The sequence below is a fragment of the Dermochelys coriacea genome, chromosome 6, assembly GCF_009764565.3.
Source record: "Dermochelys coriacea isolate rDerCor1 chromosome 6, rDerCor1.pri.v4, whole genome shotgun sequence".
Taxonomy (NCBI): Eukaryota; Metazoa; Chordata; order Testudines; family Dermochelyidae; genus Dermochelys; species Dermochelys coriacea.
This window is the reverse complement of record NC_050073.1, coordinates 129,154,089-129,180,199: the sequence shown is the minus strand read 5'-3', so window position 1 is coordinate 129,180,199 and position 26,111 is coordinate 129,154,089. Positions and strand designations below refer to the sequence as shown.

Sequence of the window (26,111 nt, the reverse complement as noted above, 5' to 3'; positions counted from 1 at the left end):
CACAAAACTTGCTCATTGATATTACATTCTCCTGGCTAGCTGAGCCTGGCTCATATCTCTGAGAAACAAAATGAACATGTTTCTAACAAATTAGGCCAGTCTGAATGGTGAACTTCCTAGCCCTGTATGATCCTGCAAACAAATCATCTAAATCACTTGCTCATTAAGAGGCACCATGCTCTTAACAGCAAAGAGACACTGTCAGGAAGAACTAGCTACTTTTAACCTAAACAAATAAAAATAAAGGGTTGGCTCTTGTACTTTAGAATCTTTTCCCCCAGCAATTGTGGTGGGATGCTGGAGGAAGCAGGACAATGACCATCAGGTGTGTGTGTGGCTGGCTCACACCTTCTTACACTACATCCAAACGTCCAAGAGCAAGATCTCTGGAGTGATGCTGGCTCAGTGCTGCTCCCACCCACCTCTGTCAAGAGGGTTTTTCATGGGACGGTCTCAGATGTCCGTTTTCCATTTAGCATCTTCCCCTTTCTTCTGAATGGGGAAACCTTTCCCCTGACTCATTTAATATACTGGCTTGTGTTCAAGCTACACTCTAATCTCTTTCTTTAAATATTCTGCTGGGTATTCTTTGAGAGAGAGCTCTACCTAGCCAGAGCGAACAGTAGTGTTCCTACATTAAAAGATCATTCGTGATTAGGGGTGGAAGAGCCACAGTAACTCAGGCCTACGGAAAGCTTTGTAAACCATACTGAATTCCATGCAATGAATTTTCTCTTAAGTTGAGCCATTATTTTCAAGAGCAATTCAATACCAAACATTCTGAATGGGGTGGTCAGAAATGGTGGGGGCGACTGTGCTGTGCAAAGAAATAAAGGTTCCAGGAAAGTAATTCCTGACCTGGTTCTACAGCTATGAAGAGAGTAAAATATAAAAGATCTGGGGAGGGGATGATGACTCATCACTCATATTTTGCAAATTTGAACCTTACAGGTTTTTCAAGTGATTGGTCTTAATGCAGTAATTTTCCATGAGAAATGCTGTGGCCTGTGTTATATATGAGGTCAGACTAGATGAATCGATGGTATTAAATTATTGTAAATTCAGAACCCAAGTTTCTTGAGTGGTATGATCCTAACAACCCCTCAGTGCCAACTGGCAAACGTTTCACTGGTGTCAGCAACTCCTAATAGACCTGATAAACACAAACACACTGCTTTCATGGTATTTATCCATACATTGTGTCTTGTCAGATGTCATATGAAAGCGGGCCATGCAGGTCCATTAATATCAATGTGAAATGTATGTACTAATGATATTTAAATAATTATTTGTACTACTAAAAAGGTGTTTTAAACGATGTAACAAGGCAGAGTTCACACTCAGTTTTTCTGCCAGACAAAGCACGTCTATTCATCTCTGACTTACAATGTTTAATTTACATCAGAGACAGGCAAACACAATGGGAGCTACATTTTCATTCCAAGTCAACATGAGGATGTGAAGGCAACATGGGGTCAGTACACTGCAGAACAAACAATGGAGGGTATTCCTATTGTTTACTCAAGTAGATCTAAGGGACAGAAAGCCATTTTGGTCTCTATTTATTGAGGAAAATCCTTGAAGGGCTTGGGTTATTCATGAAAAATTGGATCCTGGTTTTGACTGAAAACCATCAGTTTTGTCGGTGGGAGAAAAATCTAGGAAATAAGAAACAGAACCATTAAAAAGTGCAAACCAAGACTGTATTTTATGTTTTGTTTTATATGTGCAATCATTTGTGTGTCTTCACTCACAAAAGAATGCTTTATTTCTTACTATCTCTTTAAATGTAACCTTTGATAATAACCTTAGGATTGATTCACTATAAAAATATTTGTGCTGTAATGTTATAAAGGACAGGATTTTTAGTTATAAAAGTCAAGTTCTGTGTGTACACTGTCTCTTTGGGGACAATTTACCTGTAATTTCTGTGAGCATCCCCCGGTTAAGGCTTGGATATTACAGGGGGACACTTTCAGAGAAGATTGTTAACCTTCAAGGCAAAGTAAGGGATGGCAGAGCTCTGAGAAGATTGGTTTGGGTGGCTAAGAGACTCATGGTGTCCAGGAGCTGATGAGCAGTTGAGCAGAAGCACAACTTTCTCTCTCTCTTGCTGAGGCAGGGAATAACGGGGTGTCTAGCACTCCTGACACCCTAGCAAGTGGACTCTAAACTTGGCAAAGTAATTTCTCTTATACCTACTCAGGTCTATTGTCTTAGGTTCCTTGAAGGATATTTCCACAATGTTGCTTCAATCTAATATGGATTACAAGAAGTGGATTATTTTATTAGTTACAACTGATAAAACCGCAGCATTCAAATTTTTAGTGTGAGCTCGCCTTCCTATGTCTCTAAAGTTGCAAAATCACAATTGTAAGACTCAGCACAGTCCTCTGAAGGGCTGAACCTGACATGTGGTGGATTCAAGCTGACACTGTTTTACGCTGTCCAGAATCAGTGGGATGCCTTGAAGACAGACAGGAACATTTTGGTCAACAAACATTTCCAAGATTCTTACGTTTGACATAGAAAGCAAGACCTTGCTTCTCATGAGAGTGTGGGTAATTCAGATGGGAGTTTCATCACGGAGTACACTTGCTATTCCATAGAATAAGTTTAAGGCGTGTTTGGGTCGTGCAGAGCCTTCGAGCCAAGGGATTGTTTGAGGCTTTGGTATACAGTGAACAAACGTAATATGGGATGTCGAGTTTGCTCTTTAACACATACAGGATGCCAACAGATGGGATATTTCTTCAGCACAGGGTGCAACTCACCTCAAAGAACAGCATAAAACTTTTGTACTGGGAGACCCATGCAGGTCATGGCACAAAATCCCCAGGGAACAATTTGAGGCACCACTGGGTAGCTTTAGAATGGGATTTTCAAAGGCGCCTAAGGGAGTTGGGCACCCAAGTCAATGGGACCTGGGTGCCTTTGAAAGTCACAGCTTGAATAGCCAATCCAGACACACAGAACAGTTTTCAGAGTAGCAGCCGTGTTAGTCTGTATTCGCAAAAAGAAAAGGAGTACTTGTGGCACCTTAGAGACTAACAAATTTATTAGAGCATAAGCTTTCGTGAGCTACAGCTCACTTCATCGGATGCATTTGGTGGAAAAAACAGAGGGGAGATTTATATACACACACACAGAGAACATGAAACAATGGGTTTATCATACACACTGTAAGGAGAGTAATCACTTAAGATAAGCCATCACCAGCAGCAGGGGGGGGAAAAGGAGGAAAACCTTTCATGGTGACAAGCAGGTAGGCTAATTCCAGCAGTTAACAAGAATATCAGAGGAACAGTGGGGGGTGGGGTGGGGGGGAGAAATACCATGGGGAAATAGTTTTACTTTGTGTAATGACTCATCCATTCCCAGTCTCTATTCAAGCCTAAATTAATTGTATCCAGTTTGCAAATTAATTCCAATTCAGCAGTCTCTTGTTGGAGTCTGTTTTTGAAGCTTTTTTGTTGAAGGATAGCCACTCTTAGGTCTGTGATCGAGTGACCAGAGAGATTGAAGTGTTCTCCAACTGGTTTTTGAATGTTATAATTCTTGACGTCTGATTTGTGTCCATTCATTCTTTTACGTAGAGACTGTCCAGTTTGGCCAATGTACATGGCAGAGGGGCATTGCTGGCACATGATGGCATATATCACATTGGTAGATGCGCAGGTGAACGAGCCTCTGATAGTGTGGCTGATGTGATTAGGCCCTATGATGGTATCCCCTGAATAGATATGTGGACAGAGTTGGCAACGGGCTTTGTTGCAAGGATAGGTTCCTGGGTTAGTGGTTCTGTTGTGTGGTGTGTGGTTGCTGGTGAGTATTTGCTTCAGATTGGGGGGCTGTCTGTAAGCAAGGACTGGTCTGTCTCCCAAGATCTGTGAGAGCGATGGCTCGTCCTTCAGGATAGGTTGTAGATCCTTGATGATGCGTTGGAGAGGTTTTAGTTGGGGGCTGAAGGTGATGGCTAGTGGCGTTCTGTTGTTTTCTTTGTTGGGCCTGTCCTGTAGTAGGTGACTTCTGGGTACTCTTCTGGCTCTGTCAATCTGTTTCTTCACTTCAGCAGGTGGGTATTGTAGTTGTAGGAATGCATGATAGAGATCTTGTAGGTGTTTGTCTCTGTCTGAGGGGTTGGAGCAAATGCGGTTATATCGTAGAGCTTGGCTGTAGACAATGGATCGAGTGGTATGATCTGGATGAAAGCTAGAGGCATGTAGGTAGGAATAGCGGTCAGTGGGTTTCCGATATAGGGTGGTGTTTATGTGACCATTGCTTATTAGCACCGTAGTGTCCAGGAAGTGGATCTCTTGTTTGGACTGGTCCATCAACCTCAGCGATGGTCACATAAACACCACCCTATATCGGAAATCTACTGACCGCTATTCCTACCTACATGCCTCTAGCTTTCATCCAGATCATACCACTCGATCCATTGTTTACAGCCAACCCCTCAGACAGAGACAAACACCTACAAGATCTCTATCATGCATTCCTACAACTACAATACCCACCTGCTGAAGTGAAGAAACAGATTGACAGAGCCAGAAGAGTACCCAGAAGTCACCTACTACAGGACAGGCCCAACAAAGAAAACAACAGAACGCCACTAGCCATCACCTTCAGCCCCCAACTAAAACCTCTCCAACGCATCATCAAGGATCTACAACCTATCCTGAAGGACGAGCCATCGCTCTCTCAGATCTTGGGAGACAGACCAGTCCTTGCTTACAGACAGCCCCCCAATCTGAAGCAAATACTCACCAGCAACCACACACCACACAACAGAACCACTAACCCAGGAACCTATCCTTGCAACAAAGCCCGTTGCCAACTCTGTCCACATATCTATTCAGGGGATACCATCATAGGGCCTAATCACATCAGCCACACTATCAGAGGCTCGTTCACCTGCGCATCTACCAATGTGATATATGCCATCATGTGCCAGCAATGCCCCTCTGCCATGTACATTGGCCAAACTGGACAGTCTTTACGTAAAAGAATGAATGGACACAAATCAGATGTCAAGAATGATAACATTCAAAAACCAGTTGGAGAACACTTCAATCTCTCTGGTCACTCGATCACAGACCTAAGAGTGGCTATACTTCAACAAAAAAGCTTCAAAAACAGACTCCAACGAGAGACTGCTGAATTGGAATTAATTTGCAAACTGGATACAATTAACTTAGGCTTGAATAGAGACTGGGAATGGATGAGTCATTACACAAAGTAAAACTATTTCCCCATGGTATTTCTCCCTCCCACCCCACCCCCCACTGTTCCTCTGATATTCTTGTTAACTGCTGGAATTAGCCTACCTGCTTGTCACCATGAAAGGTTTTCCTCCTCCCCCCCCCCCCCCCCCCGCTGTTGGTGATGGCTTATCTTAAGTGATCACTCTCCTTACAGTGTGTATGATAAACCCATTGTTTCATGTTCTCTGTGTGTGTGTATATAAATCTCTCCTCTGTTTTTTCCACCAAATGCATCCGATGAAGTGAGCTGTAGCTCACGAAAGCTTATGCTCTAATAAATTTGTTAGTCTCTAAGGTGCCACAAGTACTCCTTTTCTTTTTACAGAACAGTTGTGAGGCCAGGCGGTTTCTTTTCAGTGCACGTGCTGTGACTCGAGAAAAGAACAGTGCGAAGCTTAAGGAGCTCAGTCTATGTTGTACACTGTTGAAATGCTTTGATAGTACATTTGTAAGGTTTTCCATGCCCATCCACACAATGGGAGAGGAGTGGATAGTGTATTGGGTAGCATTGCTTTAAATCGTTTGGAAGCCCTGTAATTGTTCCCCTGTCTTCCGTTGTAGAAGCCAGAGCAGCAGTGCTCACAGGTAGCTGAGCCTTGTAGATTTGTACATAGTTAATAAACACGGATATTGAAAGGATGGCTACACAGCAAAACAAACAAACAAAAAAAAAGACCCCTGGCAGCTCGTCTCAGAGCCACATCAATTGACTAAGACTCATGAGGTGCAGGCTGTGGGGCTAAAAATAGCAGTGTAGACATGCGGGCTCAGGCTAGGGCCTAGGCTCTGAAACCCAGCAAGAGAGGAGGGTCTCAGAGCAAGGGCTCCAGCCTGAGCGTGAATGGCAACACTGCTATTTTTTTAGCACCACAGCCTGAGCTAATTGGCTGGAGCTCTGAGACTTGTGGCCATGGAACTTTTTTTTTTTTTTTTTTTTGCTGCTCTGTAGACATACTCTTGGACTCCAGTTGCATCCGTATGGTTTCCCCATATTCTTAATGCTGTGTGGAGAGCAAGGACACAGCAGTCTCTGTAGGTCATCCAAGAGGAGGGTAAGAGGAGACACAACTGTGATTTATAATACGTAAATGCGGAGAAGATTTCTGTTAATAAAAGGCTCTTAAATCCAGCAATGAATGGAACAAGTTCCAATGGCTGGAAGCAGAAACTTGACAAATTCAGATGGGAAATTAAGGCACAAATTTTTAACAGTGAGGGTAACTAACCATTGGAACAACTTATCTAGTTCTCATCACTATAATCTAGTTCAACCACAGCTATTAGGATCAAGGTAGAAATCCCTGGGTGAAATTCTATGCATTGTATTATACAGGACGTCAGACAAGAAGATCACAATGGTCCCTTTTGGCCTGGGAATCTATGAATCTGTGACCTTGAACTCCTGATGCCATAGAGAATTCTGAAACAAAAAAGAAGAAGAAAACAAAATGATAAAACACTATAGACACGTACTATATCGGTCATTGTGATCCCCTGTCATAAATTAGAGAGTCGTGTGATAGACTGCTGTTCCATAACTCATCATGCACATTTGACCACTTGACTACACTGTATTAATCATGATATATACTTAAAATGATACTGAAAACATGTAAAGGTGCATAGAATCTACAGAATCCTGTTAAATAGAAATGGCATATTACCAAAAGATTCTTATTTTAGGAGCTATGTGATACAACAGATATAAGCAATACATTCTGCAAGATCTTACTAACCTCTTGTGACACCCAAAGGATAATTGGCCACAGCTGGTCAGATTGATGGGCTGGTATCTACCCAGGACCCCAAAAGTTCTGAACCCAAATTGCCAATTGAAGGAAGTGTGACTCAGCATCAGTTCTGTAAATATTATTAATGCTGGTAACGGAACAAAAATAAAGTCAAGAACACATCACTAAAGTTAAGCTATTATTAATAAACTAAAAATAAAGTAATATAATTATCAAATCAAGATCAAATCAACAAGTTTGGGATAAGAGGGAAGGTTCTCTGATGAGTTGATAACTGGTTAAAAGATCGGAAACAAAGGGTAGGAATAAATGGTCAGTTTTCAGACTGCAGAGAGGTAAATAGTGGTGTCCCCCAGGGGTTTGTTCTGGGCCAAGTCCTATTCAACACATTCATAAATGATCTGGAAAAAGGGGTAAACAGTGAGGTGGCAAAATTTGCAGATGATACAAACTGCTGATGATAGTTAAGTATCTGGCAGTTTGTGAAGAGCTACAAAAGGATCTCCCAAAACTGGGTGACTGAGCAACAAAATGGCAGATTAAATTTAACGTTGATCAATGCAAAGTAATGCATATTGGAAAACATAATCCTAACTATACATATTCAGTGATGGGTCTATATTAGCTAAAAGAAAAGGAGTACTTGTGGCACCTTAGAGACTAACAAATTTATTTGAGCATAAGCTTTCGTGAGCTACAGCTCACTTCATCGGATGCATTTATATTAGCTGTTACCATTCAAGAAAGAGATCTTGGAGTCATTGTGGATTTTTCTGTGAAAACATCCACTCAATGTGAGTGGCAGTCAAAAAAGCAAACTGAATGTTGGGAATCATCAAGAAAGAGATAGATAATAAGACAGAAAATATCATGTTGCTTCTATATCAATCTATGTTACACCCACATCTTGAATACTGCATGAAGATATGGTCGCCCCATCTCAAAAATGATATATTGGGATTGTAAAAGGTTCAGAAAAAGGCAACAAAAATGATGAGGGGTATAGAACAGCTTCCCTATGAGGAGAGATTAATAAGACTGGGACTTTTCAGCTTGGAAAAGAGGCGACTAAGGGTGGATATGATAGAGGTCTATAAAATCATGAATGGTAGAGAGAAAGTAAATAAGGAGTGTTATTTACTCCTTCTCATAATACAAGAACAAGGGGCCACTAAATGAAATTAATAGGCAGTGGGTTTAAAACAAACACAAGAAAATATTTTTTCATGCAATGCACTGTCAACCTCTGGAACTTCTTACCAGAGGGTGTTGTGAAGACCAGTACTATAACGGGGTTCAAAAGGGAGCTAGATAGATTCACGGAAGATAGGACCGTCAATGGCTATTAGCCAGGATGGGCAGGGATGGTGTCCCTAGCCTCTGTTTGCCAGAAGCTGGGATTGGGTGACAGGGCATGCATCACTTGATGATAACCTGACTGTTCATTCCCTTTGGGGCACCTGCCATTGTCCACTGTCAGAGGACAGGATACTGGGCTTGATGGACCTTTGGTCTGACCCAGTGTGGCCATTCTTATGTTCTTAAGTTAGTCTCAGTATTGGATTGGAATCCGATCATCAGACTAGTTAAATCACTCATATAAACAACAAAAATATCAATCCCTATAAACCCTAAAAAGGAATGGTAGGCGTTGGCTGTCCATTTGGTTACAAACACCAACTAAAGAATTGTAGCAGAGGAAAATCATATTCCTAACTTGGAGCTGGTTAAATATTTTCATAATCAAATAAAATTGTCTAAAGGCTGAACACCACCTACAGAACAATAATAGAGCTTCCTTTCTCTATTTCTGGTCTTGCATGGTGGCTAACCCTTTCCTCCTCAAGAGAGCCCTGATAAGCAGGTGTTTGACAAGCCTTAGGTTCCAACATGTACACATGACACTTCAAACACAGGGCCGAGAACACACCCGAACCACTTGAACACAGCTACACTTTCAAGTGCTAAAATGAAAGGATATAAAAGGGCTTGTTTTAATGAGCTGGAAGACATCCAAAACAAAGAGAGAAAAGAGGAAAAATAAGACAGTTGAGATAACAGGGTCCTTGAAAGCTTCAGCTCTTGTAGTCCTGTTTCCTCTTGTGAAGTAGGAGTTGAGTCTGCAGTCAACGAGCCAGACAGCGATGCTATCGGCAGAGGGCTTGTCACTAGCAGGCCTCCTTCGGGTGCAGGGAAAGACTGGCCAAGGGCTGGAGTGGCCCAGTTATTGGTCGGTTGCTGGTCAGTCTCCCCTCCGGTGGCCTGCTGACATGAAAGGTGAGCCTGCTCAGCTTTAACTTTGACGCTTCACAATTTTTGCTTACTCACCTTCCAGCACCGCCCTTCAAGACCTTCAGACAAATCAGGTCTGAGGCCTCCTTGGGTGTAATGCAGCGTGTTCTAATCCACTTTGAATTAGGCCATCCTTCGCTAACATCAGTGTGGGGAAAAGTTAGGGTTAAGCCAATAATTGTAAGAATATTTGATGATTTACACTGTCCAGAGACTGTCAGACTGCAATTTTCCCCACACACCCAAATATAAAAAATATGCAAAACAGAAGACCACTTCTGTGGAAGTTGACATGGCCTTAGGCTTGTGAAGAGATCTTGAGTTGACATGCTAGGTATGTCTACACTGCAATAAATCCCACAGCACCAAGTCTGAGAGCACCGGCCACTTGACCTCAGCTCGCAGGGTTCCAGCTGCAAGGTTAAAAATTGTAGTGTACACTTCTGGTCTTGGACTGAAGCCTCGGGGTCTCACAGCCCAGCCTCCAGCCCAAACCTGAATGAGTACACTGCAATATTTAGCCCTGCAGCCTGAGTCATCTGACCCAGGCCAGCCATGGTGTAGATTTACCCAGAGTCACCAGTTTAAGGAATGTTCAATCCCAAACCTTCTACAAATAACTGATCCTAGCAAGTACCAGCCCTTCAACATTCACTCATCAGCAACATTAAAAATTAATTTGGACATTTCATGAGAAATGTTGTCATTCTTCTCTCGTACAAGACAATGAACAGTGACCTTTGTATTCTGAAGCTGGGCTGTAAGTCAAACAGAGTATCTCTGGAAAATTTCACCTTAATAGAGAAAAGTTACTTACATGGGTTTCATCATAAGCTTACCTTAATGGACAAGGTTCCATTGCATACAGGATATCCCGACACCACTTTTCTAAGAGGGCAGGTGGTTCCTGAATGAATATTCCTCATTGCTTTCATGTTTAAATGAAAGTTCCCTGTCCCCACCTTTCAAAACTGTATCCAGAGAGCAGAGGGTTATTTCAGTGACAGCAATCCCATGTTTAAAACCACTATTAATCCCCCATGAGGGGGCTGGAGCTGGTTTATGGTATGTGAAATGCGGACAATCCAGGGGTGATGGATGCTGAAAGAAAAGAGCCAGATGCATTTTCATATCTTCAGCTCTTGTGCAGGAAGGTTATCCTGCGTCTCTGCCTCTTGCAAGTCTCTGGATCCTGTGGGGGTGCCTGTCTAGGGGAGTGCAGCTTCATTAGTCAGCAAGGCTAGTATTCTGGAAGAACCATGTTTTGCACTGATTAGACTAATGGGCTAGAATGTTCCATGCCTGACAGTTCAACTTTTCAGGGAATGTAATTTCCCTAACATCAGCAGAAATGGTGTGTCTGGAGGAGCAGTAAACTATGACGTCTTTTTTGGAAACAAAATGCCCAGGGACACCAACACCTGAGACAAAACTGATTCATTTGTGCTGCAGGTTATCTGCCTTTGCTGAGGAAAGTGATGTGCTGTACCCTTTCCAGCATTCTCTCTCCCTCTCAATGGACTCTCGCTGTGTCTCTCTCTCTCCCCGTTTTATTAGTACTAACTGCCAAAGAGGAAGTTTTGAGGCAAACTGTGTTCTGTTAGAAGCTGAATATTTAATGATGGAAATAATAATGAATTAAGCAAATTTCATAGCAAGAAATTCAAAGCTTGGCAGGAGTCCCTTCAAGATCAGAGCCACTCCCTGCTGAGGGCTGTATATAAATATCACAGGGTTTTAGGAATATATTCATATCTACTGCAGAGACGTGCAGGGGATGAAACAGTCTACCTGCACCTTCTGGTACTGCCACATCTGTGTGACCTTTCAGCATCAGCAAAAGAGCATTTCTGGAACTGAGTGGTCAGCTCCTCTGAAACAGGATTATTATCCAGTGTGATATTTAACAACGAGCTGGAAAAGGGGCTGAGCAGCGTGATGTGAACATTTGCAGATGACACAAAGTTATTTAGGTCAGCGAAAATCAGAGCAGACTGAGGAAGTTCAAAGGAATTGAACAAAGTGGGCAGCAGGATGGCAGGCAAAAATCAGTGCTGAAAAATGCAAAGTAAAGCACACTGCAAGGAATCACTTGACTGTTTCTGACACATTGCTGGGTTCTAACTTAACATAATACCTCAGATAAAAAGATCCGCATGTGCACAGTTCAATGGAGCTCTCTGCTCAAAGTGCAGCAGTGATCAAAAACAAAACAAAATGTTGGGATGTAGAAAGAATATAAAGAAGAATACTCCTGAAAATATTATCATGCTATTCACTTCTCACTCTAACAATGTTATTCAGGAATTCGGGGGGGGGGGGGGGGGGCGCTTACCACTGCTGGAATCCTGTGTCCAGATCCGGTGCCCACAATTCCAGAAGGATATTGATAAAGTGCAGAGGGCTCAGAGAAGAGCTATGAGAAGGAGTAAAGGATTCAAAAACATGCCTCATCTAGTGATGGACTCAAAGAGCTCAATCTATTTAGCTTAACACAGAGAAGGCTAAGGGGGTGACTTGATTATAGTCACAAATGCCTGCATCAGGAACACATATTTAATAACGTAAGACAGGTCTAACATCATCCAATGGCTAGGAGCTGAAGCTAGACAAATTCAGACAGGAAATAAAGGCGTGCATTTTTAATAGTGAGAGCAATTAACCATTGGAACAATTTACCAAAGGCCATGGTGGGTTCTCCATCACTCACAATTTTTACATCAAGCTTGGATGTATTTTGTTTTTATTTAAATCTGCTTTAGGAATTATTTGGGGGGGAGTTCTATGACCCGTGCTATACAGGAGGTCGGACTCAATGATTACAATGGTCTCTTTTGGCTTTCTAATCTCTTTATCTATTAATACTGTGTTCAGTTCAGTTCTTAATACTGCGTTCAGTCATCCCATCTCAAAGACGCAGGGATATAAACAGAAGGGGCCTAGAGATGGGTGATGGATATGGAATGACTTCTCTAAATAAGGAGATATGAAAGACTAGGAAGGTGTAATTTAAAAAGATGGCATGGACATAAAAATGACAAATGGTATACAGTCGGGAAATCAGTTAAATCAATTTCATATTCTATGCCAGTGAAAAACAGCAACTTAAAACTCACAGACAGAGATACTTCTTACATAATTAAAATTAACCTGGGGAACTCATTTCCATAAGACATTCTCAAAAGGCAAGAATTCAAAAAGGTAAACAACCTTTACATGGATAATGAGACCATCCACAGACACACAGAGAGGAAATTGAGGTTTCTTTAGAAGAAAAATGAAGCCACAGCATAAACCAACCACTAACTGATGGAAAAAACTTCTCGTTGGGGAAGGGTATTCCATAACTGTGCATGAAGAGGCTTCTTGCACCTTCCTCTCATCTAAAGCAGGGGTTCTCAGACTGGTTTTCTGGGCCCCCCTTTGAAAATATTTCAGGCTGTGATGACTTCCCCCCCTAAAAAATGCCAATCTGCCCCCATCATGCCAACCTTACTTCTATGTCACCTTCAGAGCTGGGCACCTGGCCTGCAGTCGCTGCTCTCCGGCCACCCAGCTCTGAAGGCAGCAGTGCAGAAGTAAGGTTGGCAATACCCTCACTCCCCTTTGGGTCATGACCCCAAGGTTGAGAAATGCTGATCTAAAGCATTTGGTTCTTGCCACATGAAACTAGACTAGAAAGACCTGGGGTCTGAGCCAGCCTGGTAATTCCTACAAACTGAATTACAGAAAAAACAGGATTTTTACAGGAGTTAGAGAGTTGATACCAGGATTTCTTTTTAAAAAGTCCCATTTATTTATACTATGTGTGTGTGTGTGTGTGTGTGTGTGCACGCGCGTGTGTATATATATAATCCCGATCTGCCCTTTCATCTGAATTGTGTGTATAAGTGATTTAAAATAAGTATGAAATTGCATATCTGGGTTCACAGATGAAAGCTGAAGTCATTTTTCTTTTTTATCGCCTACACCAGTGACCATGTGAATAGCTAACCTTCAAAAACAGTCATTCAGAACAGAATGTCAGCAGAGACCCTTCATTATTAGGACCCAAGAGGCATTCTTGGGCTGTACACTAACACTGTATTGAAAATGCAATCTAGGCTTTTCACAGCCGGGAAGCTAGAAAAGGTGTATTCAATAGGAAGGAGCATTTTTGAATCTCATTATTGTTTAATCCCATGGAAAGCAAACAATGTTTTCTGCCATATTAGTTCAGAATTGTCTTGTAAAGTGATACAAGGAAAGGATAAACATTAATATAACAGAGAGCTAAGAGCAATTCCTCATCAGACCCCCTCCCTACGCAGCCAAAACTCCCACTGGTTTAATGAGAGATTTATATGATTGAGCGAGTCATGAATAAAGACTGCAGGGCTACAAATATAAGGCAAATTATGAATGGAACAGAGAAGAGCAGAAAGAGCAATAATTATTGAAGTTCAGCTCAATTGTTCTCTCTCCCTCATCTCCCACTCTCTAATGCTGCAATGGGAGGACAATTTCATTAGAAATAAAAGTTCAGTGTCTGCTAAGACTGTAAATCTGGATTCCCTTGAGTTTACATCTCTGTCACTCAGAGCAGAATTTGGCCCCAAATCCCTGGCAACAACAACTGTACTTTCCCTCTGTGCTGCTCTGCTCTCTCCCTTTTCTACATAGCCACATTAATTGCACAGCCATGTGCTTTAGGCATGTTCCCTCTGTTATTTAATTATCACCCCTTATTGATAGACATGTGAATGAAGAATGATAAAGAAGTGACATTTTGTAATGTGCAGGGGGTTTATTCTCTTAAGCCAGCACCTGCTGCCATCTGAGCTCTTTTAATAATGGATTTTTGGTGTTGCTGACAATTTGGGGGGGGGGGGTCAATATTTTGGTGAATTGAAAAATAAGCAGAAAAACCTAAAAATGTAAAAAAGTTCAGTTTAAAGTTAAACATTTTGTTTCAATGTTGTTGTTTTTCTTAAAAGTTTTAAAAATAAAATTAAGGTTAATTTCAAACTGCAAAATTATTTTGAACAGAAAAGCCAAAACATCTCAAAATGAAACATTTTGACTTAAAAATATTAAAGGTTCTTTTCCAACTGAAATCCTTTTTTGACAGAATCAACAGGAATACACAAAATGCTTTGGTCAACCCAAATCTGCATTTTTTAACTGAAAACAAGTTTTGGTGGAAAATGTTGCCCATGTCTGAGGGTGATATTTCAGAGATCAGAAGGAAAAGGCTCCAAGGCCAAAGCTTAGAAAGCAAATTGTGCCGATCCTCGGCATCTGTACTGCTGGTGTTACTGGGGAAGTGGGGGGACCAGAGAAAACACTGCTTTGGATAGCCTCAGGTGCTCACTGCCCTGGGAGGCCATGGGCAACTTCAGCATCTTAGTGCAACCTTGGGCTGCTCTAATTTAGGGCATATATACACTACAAACTTAAGTCGACCTGTGTTAGGTTGACTTACAGCCACTCCTGCAGTGGTTCATGGCCACACTATCCTCCTCCTGTCAATGGTGAACGTTCTCACCAAGAGCACTTCCACTGACGAATCTGCAGCTTTTTGACGCTCAGCTCGGCACCAGACGCTCAGCTCGGCACCAGCTCCCCTCAGGGAGCCCGGCTGCACCAAGGCTCTCAGCTCCCCACTCCATATCAGGAGCTTGGTCACCCCCCTGGGCTCTTGGCTCCCTGCTCGCTCAAAGGAGCATGGCTGCCCCTCTGTGGGCTTTGGCTCTGAGCTCCCCGCCAGGAGCCCAGCTGCCCCCCGCTCTCAGCGAGGAGCTCCGTGCCCAGAGGCTGGGCAGCAGTCCGTCTCAGAGGGTGGGATAGGGAGATCTGACAGCAGCCCGGCATGGAAGGAGGAGCCAAGAGCCTGGGAGTAGCAGGGGGGAGCCAGGCTCTAGCTGGAGTCCCCCCAGCCCTTCCTCTACTCCCATGACAGCCAAGCTGTGAACTCACTTTCTTATCCATTGCATGGCTCCAGCACCAGACTGATGGCCAACAGCTGACTTAAGTAACCCTAAGCAGACACTGCATCACCCTAACGACACCGACATAAGCCCCACGCTTCTCACAGAGGTGGAATTAAGATGTTGATGCAGCAGGACACTTACATTGGCAGAAGCAAGGCTGCAGTGTAGACACTGGCATCAGGAGATTGAGGTAAACTGCCTTACATTGACCTAACTGTAGAGCTGACCAGGCTTTACATGAGCTCCTGGGTAGGCCACGAGTCCTGGGGAGTGAAGAAGTGTCCTGAACCCCTTGGTCCCATTCTGACTGCCTCATAGCCAGAGCAGCCAACCCCTCGCTGATAGATACAAAGGGTTGATGCTGGGAAGGTTTTTAAATACAAAATGTGATTTAGGTCAGTAAATCAGATTTAGGTCAGTCACTTGGACAGTCTGATAGGTAATTACAATTTGTGGTGTTGGTTTTGTGGTTTTTTTTTTTTAAAAACATTGTTGTGTTGTGGGAATAAAAGGAAAAGCAATTGCTACTTTGGTAGATACAAAGCATACTCGTGCACATACCTCACACACACACACACACACACACTGGTTTGTGCTCCTCTGCTGGCCTCGTGGCAGCATTCAACGAGCACGCTTATTCCCAGAGCTGTTTTGACATTAATCAGTTATGAGGAGAGACAAACAAATATGTTTCAGCACGACAAGGTGCTATATAACTTAGACTGTTAAGTAAAACAGTCACTCTCATTTTGGCTTTCTTTAAAACATAGGAGAATAAGATTGTCAATGTTTCAAATATAAAAGGACAAGCACAATAGGAGAGAAATCTTTTTCAAATATGTCTTGTAAACCAAGAGCTGTAATGTCTTCTCAAAAAGAAAAGGAGTACTTGTGGCACCTTAGAGACTAACAAATTTATTTGAGCATAAGCTTTCGTGAGCTACAGCTCACTTTATCGGATGTATATTTTCCACTGAATGCATTCGATGAAGTGACCTGTAGCTCACGAAAGCTTACGCTCAGATAAATTTGTTAGTCTCTAAGGTGCCACAAGTCCTCCTTTTCTTTTTGCGAATACAGACTAACATGGCTGCTACTCTGAAAAATGTCTTCTCAATATCCTGTTCATTTTTTCTTCTTGAGAAGCCTCAATTCCCTTTTCCGTGTGGCTGGAAGATGTTTAATCTTCCTGTCTATTCTATTATATTCATGCTGCATGCAGAGAAAAAAAGCCACGTCAATCTAATTGCCAGCTCTCCAGTTTATGGTACAATAGCTAGTCAGCAGGGCCACCACCTGGATTTGCAAGGGTAAGAAATGTTCGCCTGGGGCTACAAGTGTTTTTGCCAAGTGATTTTCAAAGCTATTGCTGCCAATGTGCGTCAAACAGGTTCTTACCAATAATAAATGGAAAGGCTACTGGCAGTCCCCTCAGCTGGCATATATTTGTGTATCTGGAGCAATAAATGGAGGAAAGTACAGAGCAAAGGTTATCCGTTGACCCAAGCTACAGCCAGCTGAGCTTGCTTGGAATACTCTCCGACTGGAGACAATGGATGTCCAGCCACACCAAGCCTTCTCTGCAATTCTGTCACCAATTCCCAACAGTCACCTGACTCACAACAGACCATGCCCTATCTACTGCTTGACATGTTGTCAGAGCAAAAGAGAGCTCCAAGAAGAGTGGATCACTCACTGTGCCTGTGACTGCAGGTTTGGGGGTGACAGATATTCTGCTCTATGACCTGCTCTGTTTCTCCACAGGGCAGGGATGGTGTCCTGAGCCTTTGTTTGCTAGAAGTTGGGAATGGGCAACAGGGGATGGGTCACTTGATGATTCCCTGTTCTGTTCGTTCCCTCTGGGGCACTGTCGGAAGAGAATACTGGGCTAGGTGGACCTTTGGTCTCACCCAATGTGGCCGTTATTATGTTCACTCTCCCTGTCTCTGTGTGAGGTGCAGCAGAAGATAGTATAATAATACTTGTACATAATTTACTGTCTCCCCCCATTACATCTGGATATCCTAATCCTGAGAGCTGGTCAACTCATTTTTGACAAAAGTGAAATTGTGATGACGTCTCAGGTTGACATGAATTTAAATGTTTTGTTGTGTCAAAGAAAATAGAAATGTTTTGTCCAAGGTCAGTTTGACATAATTTTGTGCCTACTTTAGCTGCTGCAATACCTTATGGGAGTTGTGATTTGGCTTCCTGATGCCCCCATTCTCCCCTACGAGCTGGACAGCCATCTGGATTACATCTTCCGTGATGCACGGCAGCGTCCCCTCAGGCTGAACCAATGTGGTGCATCATGTGGGTCACATGACCACAGTCCATCATGGAGGATGGATTCTGGCTCAAAGAGGAGAATGGAAGCTGTAGGCACTGTGCCAGCTCTGGGGGGACATAGGTTGATGTCGAACCAAATCAAAACAAAATGTTTCTCTTCAGTTAGACAAAGAGAAATGAAATGTTGCGCCATTTGGAACTGACGTTTTTCAGCTCTTTCTGTTCCACAAAAAGTTTGCATATGTTGACAAAATAAATTTTCAAATACCATATTTTTCCAAGGGACAAGGATTTTGATTTTTACCCACTTTACTACTCTTGTTCAGGCCTCCAGTTGCTCAGTTTCCTTTGTTGAATATTTCCTCAGTCATAAAGACATTGAGCTTTTAATGTTACCATTAAAAGGAATGAATTAAGTGAAATGATAATTATCATCCTAGTTGTCTGTTGTATCATGGCCCACAGGCTTCTGATGCTCAGCTTCTTCATGCTCTTAAATGTTGCTTTTCCTTAGTGAACATCATGAAGAACACTACACTGCCTTGCATGTTAATTTTCACATAGCGAGAACTGTAGAGATCCCTTCTTTAATGCAGCTCTTGGTTCTGCTCCTCCACTGCTTTTCCATTCACTATAAAGCATGTACTTTCAGCCTGGATGATTGTTATTACACATTCAGCCAAATAACAAACAAAGGGCACATGTATGTGTCCATGAGTGATTAGCACAGCTCACCCTGGGGAGAGGAGGAGAGAGAGAATGCACTGCATGTGACAGGTGCTAGTTAAATCACTTAGGCACAAATGGAAGGTGCTCAAACACTAGCGTGAGGAGGGCAACGAAAGAACCTAGATAGCACAGGACAGAATTTTACTTAGTGTGTGACAGCCACATTGAAATGATTTATAGCACGTCCCCTTTCTCACAGCCTTTCCTAATGGCACTATTTGTGTAAAGCAAGCTGGGATGGGCTCCGCAGAGATTCTCACTGGTATGGAAACACTAGGTTCATTCCAGTTCTAGAAATGTTACGAACTCTAGCAATATTCCCCATTCTACATATAGGACATGCATGTGAAACTTTACTTTCTCTAAAACTGGAATCCAAGGGCAGGTCTACGCTACAGCTGGGATCGATGCTCTGAGATCGATCCATCAGGAGTCAATTTAGGGGGTCTAGTAAAGACCCACCAAATCGATGGCAGGTTGCTTGCCAGTCGATCCCTGTACTCTACCCCCAACAAGAAGAGTAAGGGAAGTCGACCCCGTGGTAACTCGAACTAAGGTACGTCAACTCCAGCTACATTATTCACACATCTGGAGTTTATTCACGTAGCTGGAGTTGCGTAGAGTAGGTTGACTTACCGTGGTAGTGTAGACATAGCCCAAACGGCTAAAACTTGATATTACAAGGTTTTCTAGCATTTGCCCCACACGACTGAGCAAAGCCGGTGACTCATTTCTTAACAAAAGTATTCATGAATGCTTTGAAAAAGCATGAATAATGTAAACACATTTTGCACTTTAGTTCCTCTTTGGATTCATTGTCTTAGAAATAATATCTGGACTGCCAAATGGCATTTATGTTTCTTCGCAAAATGAAAACAGAGCTTTTCCCTGGCTCATGGCAAGCTGACATGGGGAGGAATTAGAAAACAAACAGTGAAAATGAGGCTGATGGATCTCTCTTTGTGGTGATATTCACCTCTGCTCAGAAAGCCTGCACACAGCAGAGGGAACATTACTTTTACTACTTACGCCCTACAAATAGGGTCTCACACTAGGATTTTATTAGGAAAACAGTGACATAAGGATGTCACTCTCTCTCTTCTGCTTTCTGCGGGCCAGATCCTGATCTCAGTTATATCTGTATAAATGTGGCACAACTCCATTGATGGTGGTGGTGATAGCATCATGGGCAGCTTATCCCAGGGTTACTGAGATGCCAATTGGCCCTTTTTGAAGTGAATGACTGGAGTCTATTTACACAGAAATGTTTAAAAGAGCGATTGGCAAGTCAAATAATCAATTGGATGGTTTTATATTTCTGTAGATATCTATATATGCTTGCTTCCCCCCCTTAATCTACCTAGACTGCAAATAATGGGAAGCTATGGATCCAATCAGCTCAAAGACAGAACAATCCCCTCGCTGTTACAATGTCATCTGTGTAAACTGAGAGGGAACAACGTATAGAGGAACTGTAAGAAATTCTACTTATATTTTATTGATAGGATTTAAAGACACATGGGATTATTCAGCTCTGCAGATGCAAAACCCATCTGCTAATGTCTCACCAAAACCAACAAGCCATTTCTTTCTTTTTCAGTGAGGGTTTTTATGTGTGTGTTGTTGGGTTTTTTTTGTTTTGTTTTGTTTGTTTTTTTTTTCCTGTGTGTACCACCAGGAGAAGGCAAAGAGCAGTTTCTGAAAACTTTCAGCTGCCATGAATACAAGAATCTCCCCCTCCCCCGCCGCCCCACTCAGGCCTTTAAAATATGGCAATATAGCATTTTCCCCAACAAGGTACCTCATGCAAAGATAGTATCATTCCTGCACCAAATGGACACACAGACATGCTGCAGGGGTTAGTCCATATTATTTATTTTGAAACAGCCGAGTATTGTTTCCCATTTCCTTTTGAATTAGTCTGAATCCTGGCTTACTCTTGCTGAGATTTGGGGCATGATGATGTTTACTCTGAACAGATGGAGCCATAACTGATGATGTGTTCCTGCTGGATCCATCCATGCTGTTCATCAGGATTGACCTGGTAACAATAGCCACGGTGCTTTATATCCATGTCATGATGTTTGAACATGTCATTAATGCCAAGGGTGCACATAAGTGGTATTTTAGGAACAATAATCTCTGACACATGTATATGGTATCTGCCCAAAAAGGGTTGTATAAGATCATGAGACGTATAAAGAGGGGAATCTCAAGTAGGAGTAGACAGGTTACTTCAACTCAATATTTGGCACTGGTGCAACCATGGCTGTGACCAGTGCTGGTGCCCATAATTCAAGAGGGATGTTGACAAATTGGAGAGGATTCAGAGAAGAGCCACAAGAATGACTAAAGGATTAGAAAACCTGCATTATTGTGACAGACTGAAAGCTCAATATTTTTTAACAAGAAGAAGGTTAAGGGATAACTTGATTACAGTCTTTAAGAATGTAGTTGCATCGGCACAGACTTCTACTGGCACTGGTGGGTGTACAACCGCTGTATGCCCTTGGCCCCAGCCAGACTCCATCCCTGCCCATCCTCCTCTTGTCCCCATTCCAACCACTTCCCCAAAGTCCCTGCCCAAACTCCACCCCCTCCATGCCCCTATTCCTACTCCTTCCCCAAATTCCCACCTAGGCCATGCCTCTTCCACACCTCCTCCCTGAGCACGCCACGATCCCGCTTCTCCCCCCTCCCTCCCAGTGCTTGCTACAGCTGTCTGGCAGTGGCAAGCACTGGGAGGTAGGTGGAGGAGGAGGTGAGGTGGGGCAGGGCAGGGAGCTTGGCTGCCGGTGGGTGCAGAACACCCACTGATTTTTCCCCCGTGGATACTCCAGCCCCAGAGTACCCTCAGAGGCAGTGCCTATGCATAGTTGGGGAACAAATATTTAATAAAAGATTCTTCGGTCTAGCAGAGAAAGGTAAAACATGATCCACTGGCTGGAAGATGAAGCTAGGCAAATTCAGAAGGTAATTAAAGCATTAATTTTTAACAGTGAGCGTAACTAACCACTTGAACAATTTACCAGGGATCATGGCAGATTCTCCACCACTGACAATTTTAAAATCAAGATTGGATGTTTTTTCTGAAAGATCTGCTTTCACAACTGTTTTGGGGCAGTCCTCTGACCTGTGTTATAAAGGAGGTCAGACTAGATGATCACAATGGTCCCTTCTGACCTTGAAATCTACAAATCTATATTACATAAAAATGTACATTGCAAATTCTGTGGTCTTTTTGCATATTCTGTCAAATGATCCAGCATCTTCCTGTATATTGTAAAAATCTGGGTTGGTATAAGCATGTTTTTATGGATCAACTCAATAATCAGATATGGGATTTATTAAGTAACCAGGGTCAGGTACATCATATTGGGTTCCCAGGCACACTGGCTGCTTGGTCCTGCCTACAGTGTGTTATAGCCAAGTAACCCCCATGTCCTTTGTTAAGTCAAGTAATCCATACCTCTCTCCTCTACCGAACATCAAGCAATACATGATTTTTTTCACCCTCTATGAGATTGCACAATTTGTAGGCTGAGAAAAATGTGATGCTTTAAATTAAAGGGCACATGATAGCCTTGGTAGGAGATTCATTTCCCAGTAGCAACAGTGAGAGGGATTTCCATACAATGAGATATTCCATAGCATTGGCCAAAATAGGTACCAAGTTATATTTACACATATCCATTAACTCCCTGGCAATCCATATTCCTAAGTACCTCATTTTCTCTTGTGATTCTCCCTTTCAAAAGAAGAAAGAATGCACCCAGCCCAATTAATTGGCATTCAAATCTTGAATAGTTTATACCCTGAGTCTAATCCAAAGTTATCTTTGATTGCCATGAAACCTGGGACGGAGTTTTCTGGCGGTGTAGTGAAAGCACTATAGAATACTTGCATAGCTGAACAGGATTTAATAGATATGAATAATGAAAAGTAGTTTTAAAATATTATAATAGAAACAACATGCAACATTATCCTTTTATGTGCATTCACACAAGCCTGCCAGTGGCTGGATCAGGCACAACTAAACACCAGGGAAAAACCAGTCTCCGCATTCCCAATTTGACCAAAGTCAGGATGAATGGAACAATGGGTCACAAAGACACTTCTCAGAGTTTCCAGCAGGATTTTTTGACCAAAAAGGCTCAATTCAATTTCAAATAAGCAGTGGGAGTTTGGGAATCTTCTCCAAAGTGACTGTCTTGAGGTTCTCCCATAATTAATTATGGGTAGCCTTAAAGCAAAAGAGCCCTACAAAGAACTGTATAGGACATTTGTTTCCTTCTGTATGTGAAATCTATCTACAGTCTCCTTAATGAAGTTATATAATTCTGATATATCCCCTTAAAACATGATCTCTTGCTAAGCCCTTCCACACAGATAAGAACAAGTGCAAGGAAAGGAACGCCACAAGCATTAAAAAATTGTCTGTTTTCCTTTTCTTCTGTCCCATTCTCTCTATTCTCACTGTTTTGTTTTTTGTTTTGTTTTCTCTTCTACACGTCTCTGGTTTTGTGGATGAATAATCATATCTCTGCGTATCCTAAAATAACCATTTGTATAATTCTTACCCTGTGCTACTGAGTGCATCTTATGGAATAATTGCTACAAAGTGGAGTAGAAAATAACCTTAGGAATAAATTTAAAATGGAGAACCTGGAATCGATTCCCATGTGTCTGAGAGAGAATGCAGCAGAGGAGAGGAGACTCATGTTGGAAGCAGGGAAGGGAAGGGAAGGGAAGAGAGCGCTGTGTGCAGGGGAGTGCTACTGTTATGTAAGGGGGAAACGTGCAGCTGCGGAGACCAGAGCTCATTCTCTCTTCTAGAAGAACATAAGAATGGCCAGATGGGGTCAGACCAAAGGTCCATCCAGCCCAGTCTCCTGTCTACTGACAGCGGCCAATGCCAGGTGCCCCAGAGGGAGTGAACTTAACAGGGAACAATCAAGTGATCTCTCTCCTGCCATCCATCTCCACCCTCTGGCAAACAGAGGCTAGGGACACCATTCCTTACCCATCCTGGCTAATAGCCATTAATGGACTTAACCTCCACAAATTTATTCAGTTCTCTTTTAAACCATGTGTGGCAAAATACCTTGTTCACCTCAGTAGGTTCAGTTCTTTTTAGCCTTGGAGACCCGGGTTTGGGGCAAGGCGAATCCTTATAGGTGGCCCAGGGTCCTGCTACTCCTCTCCTCAGTCAGTCCCTTGGGCTTGTTTTCCTTCCCTTCTGGAGAGTGAGTGCAGCCTCCCTACTGGGAAGCTCTGGCATCTAGCTGCAAACAGCCTACTGGCAGCTTTCCTGCTCCTTCGCTGTCCCCCTCCTACCACCCAGGGGAGGGTTTAAAAAGGTCCCAAGTAGTTGGAGTCAGCTGAACCTAATTGGTTCCCTAGCAACCCCTTTTCCAGCTGAACCTTTTTTCCCTGTGGTTCTCTCTCCTCAGTGGATAGGGAAGGGCCTTTTAATCCCCTGGGACTAATTATTACCCCCATTTTGTAGCTGTTTGTCCTGGGTTTACCACACCTGTTATAATCCTAGCCTTCACAACCTCCTCAGGCAAGGAGTTCCACAGGTTGACTGTGTGCTGCGTGAAGAAGAACTTCCTTTTATTTGTTTTAAACCTGCTGCCCATTAATTTCATTTGGTGGCCCTAGTTCTTATATTATGGGAACACGTAAATAACTTTTCCTTATTCACTTTCTCCACACCACTCATGATTTTATATACTTCTATATCCCCCCTTAATCGCCTCTTTTCCAAGCTGAAAAGTCCTAGCCTCTTTAATCTCTCCTCATATGGGACCTGTTCCAAACCCCTAATCATTATAGTTGCCCTTCTCTGAACCTTTTCTAATGCCAGTATATCTTTTTTGAGATGAGGGGGCCACATCCATATGCAGTATTCAAGATGTGGGCATACCATGGATTTATACAAGGGCAATAAGATATTCTCCATCTTATTCTCTATCCCTTTTTAAATGATTCCTAACATCCCGTTTGCTTTTTTAACTGCTGCTACACACTGTGTGGACATCGTCAGAGAACTATCCACGATGACTCCAAGATCTTTCTCCTGATTAATTGTAGCTAAATTAGCCCCCATCATATTGTATGTATTGCATGTTGGGGTTATTTCTTTCCAATGTGCATTACTTTACATTTATCCACATTAAATTTCATGTGCCATTTTGTTGCCCCATCGCTTAGTTTTGTGAGATCTTTTTGAAGTTCTTCACAGTCTGCTTTGGTCTTAACTATCTTGAGCAGTTTAGTATTGACATAAATATAACGGGAAGGGTAAACACCTTTAAAATCCCTCCTGGCCAGAGAAAAAATCCTTTCATCTGTAATGGGTTAAGAAGCTAGGATAACCTCGCTGGCACCTGACCACAATGACCAATGAGGAGACAGGATACTTTCAAAGCTGGAGGGAGGGAGAAACAAAGGGTCTGTCTGTCTGGGTGATGCTTTTGCCAGGGACAGAACAGGAATGGAGTCTTAGAACTCAGTAAGTATCTAGCTAGAGATGCGTTAGATTATGATTTCTTTAAATGGCCGAGAAATTAGACTGTGCTGAATAGAATGAATATTCTTGTCACTTAAGGTTTTGCCTAGAGGGATTCTCTATGTTTTGAATCTAATTACCCTGTAAGGTATTTACCATCCTGATTTTACAGAGGTGAATCTTTTTTTCCTTTTCTTCTATTAAAATTCTTCTTGTAATAAATTTGAATGCTTTTTTCATTGTTCTTAAGATACAAGGGTTTGGGTCTGTGGTCACCTATGCAAATTGGTGAGGATTTTTAATCAAGCCTTCCCCAGGCGGGGGGGTGCAAGGTTTTGGTGAGGATTTTGGGGGGGAAAAGATGTTTCCAAACAACTCTTTCTCAAAAAATAAACCCGGACGTTTGGTGGTGGCAGTGGAAGTCCAAGGGCAAAGGGTAAAATAGTTTGTACCTTGGGGAAGTTTTAACCTAAGCTGGTAAAAGTAAGCTTAGGAGGTTTTCATGCAGGTCCCCACATCTGTACCGTAGGGTTCAGAGTGGGGAAGGAACCTTGACAAGTATCATCTGCAAACTTTGCTACTTCACTGTTTACCCCGTTCTCCAGATCACTTATGAATAAGTTGAATAGGTCCGGTCCTAGGACTGACCCTTGGGGAACACTACTAGTTACCCCCTCTCCATTCTGAGAATTTACCATTTATTCCTACCCTTTGTTCCCTGTCTTTTAAGCAGTTCTCAATCCATGAAAGAATCTTCCCTTTTATCCCATGACAACTTAATTTACAGAAAATCCTTTGGTGAGGGACCTGTCAAAGGCTTTCTGGAAATCTAAGTACACTATGTCCACTGTATCCCCCTTGTCCCCATGTTTGTTGATCCCCTCAAAGAACTCTAGTAGATTGTTGAGACACAATCTCCCTTTACAGAAACCATGTTCACTTTTGCACAACAATTTATGTTCTTCTATGTGTCTGACAATTTTATTCTTTACTATTGTTTCATCTAATTTGCCCAATACTGACGTTAGACTTACCTGTCTGTAATTGCCAGGATCACCTCTAGAGCCCTAGGTGGGACTCCAAGATGCAGGGATAGACCAGGGGGCTGCAGCCGCCAGAGGGAATTGGTTACTGGGTTTGATAAAGCTTGAAGAAATAACCAGTGTGATTGTGACCTACAAGCCCTCGATGCTGTAATGCAAAGAGCAAACCAGTCTCTAGCCATTTGCCAACTATTCAGAAAGAAGCAATCCTGGTGCGGCTCCACTGCACAGCCAAAGGGGCCGGTTGCTGCTGC

At 42.6% G+C, this 26,111-nt stretch overlaps 1 long non-coding RNA gene across 1 annotated transcript; it reads right to left on the bottom strand.

Moving 5' to 3' along the window:
* Positions 1 to 1,469: 1,469 nt before the first annotated feature.
* Positions 1,470 to 26,111, bottom strand: LOC122460627. Its single transcript, XR_006282060.1, has 5 exons — positions 25,849 to 26,111; positions 7,004 to 7,145; positions 6,494 to 6,687; positions 1,920 to 1,993; positions 1,470 to 1,658 (listed from the first exon to the last, which is right to left on the bottom strand). It is a non-coding gene; the product is annotated as an uncharacterized LOC122460627 (long non-coding RNA).